General features: G+C 35.6%; 1 protein-coding gene across 1 annotated transcript in view; it reads left to right on the top strand.

The window, feature by feature from the left end:
* LOC119589043 (cation-dependent mannose-6-phosphate receptor-like) overlaps positions 1-921 on the top strand; it is a gene marked incomplete in the record, with an annotated part of 12,304 nt that overhangs the window by 622 nt on the left and 10,761 nt on the right.

Genomic DNA, 921 nt, shown 5'->3' with positions numbered 1-921 from the left:
CTGGCATGGGATGGGACTTTTATGGAAAGTAGTTTATTCTCATAGACACTGGAACTTAGACAGTTCTGGAGTGATCTTCAAGTTTAAGTTGAAAGGGTTATATTAGTTCCTGCCTGGTGCTAATAATCTGTTGTCCAGTCACAATAAATGCATTTTTTTCCCTTTTTTCTTATAAATTTCATGTTTTCAAGGTGTTCTATTATACATATTTACAGGTCATTTCATGGATAATTAGAAGAGATTCAGACAAGGATATTTCTGTCTATTTTATTGGTCAGGTCTCCAGCCACCATGTTGTGTTCCTGGTGGGTTGATAAAACAAGCACTGGAATTTTATATAAAAAAAAAGTTATTATTTTTTCACTTTGTGTCAGGACATGGAATTGGTGATGCTCTTGTGAGAGGGTGTTGATAAAGTCTTGTAAATAACACAACCACAAATTGGTGATGCTCTTGTGAGTGAGTGATGAGAAAATCTTGTAATTAATACCCCTGGCAAATAATGCATATATAGCTACCAGGCAGTTGATTTATTAGCACCGGGCAGTGCCAGGAGGTACTGGGTAGTAATTAGTATAACCCATTTGAACTGTAGGAGAGATAGTGGTAAATCTTAATGATTCATGCTCCTGTGACTTTTTAAACTGGGTTTTGTTAATCTTAAGGTAATTGTTTTGAATAGGACTGAATGAAGTGATGCATGTTCTTTATGCCTAATATCTGTCAAAGGGTAATTAGCCAATTGAGTATATATTTGGCAAAGTAGGACTGTTTCCCTTGTTCCATGAAATATTGTCACAGAGGTTGCCAAGTTCTATCTTTAGAATTGAGGAAGGGTTTGTTTGTCTTTAAAGGGCTTAAATTAGTAGCACAAGCAGAGATTTCTGTTGAATCATTACTATGTGTAGGCAGTTTGTTATC

Source organism: Penaeus monodon, chromosome 25, assembly GCF_015228065.2.
Source record: "Penaeus monodon isolate SGIC_2016 chromosome 25, NSTDA_Pmon_1, whole genome shotgun sequence".
NCBI lineage: Eukaryota > Metazoa > Arthropoda > Malacostraca > Decapoda > Penaeidae > Penaeus > Penaeus monodon.
The sequence above is the reverse complement of the archived record's forward strand: the minus strand, read 5'-3'. Positions and strand labels throughout refer to the sequence as shown.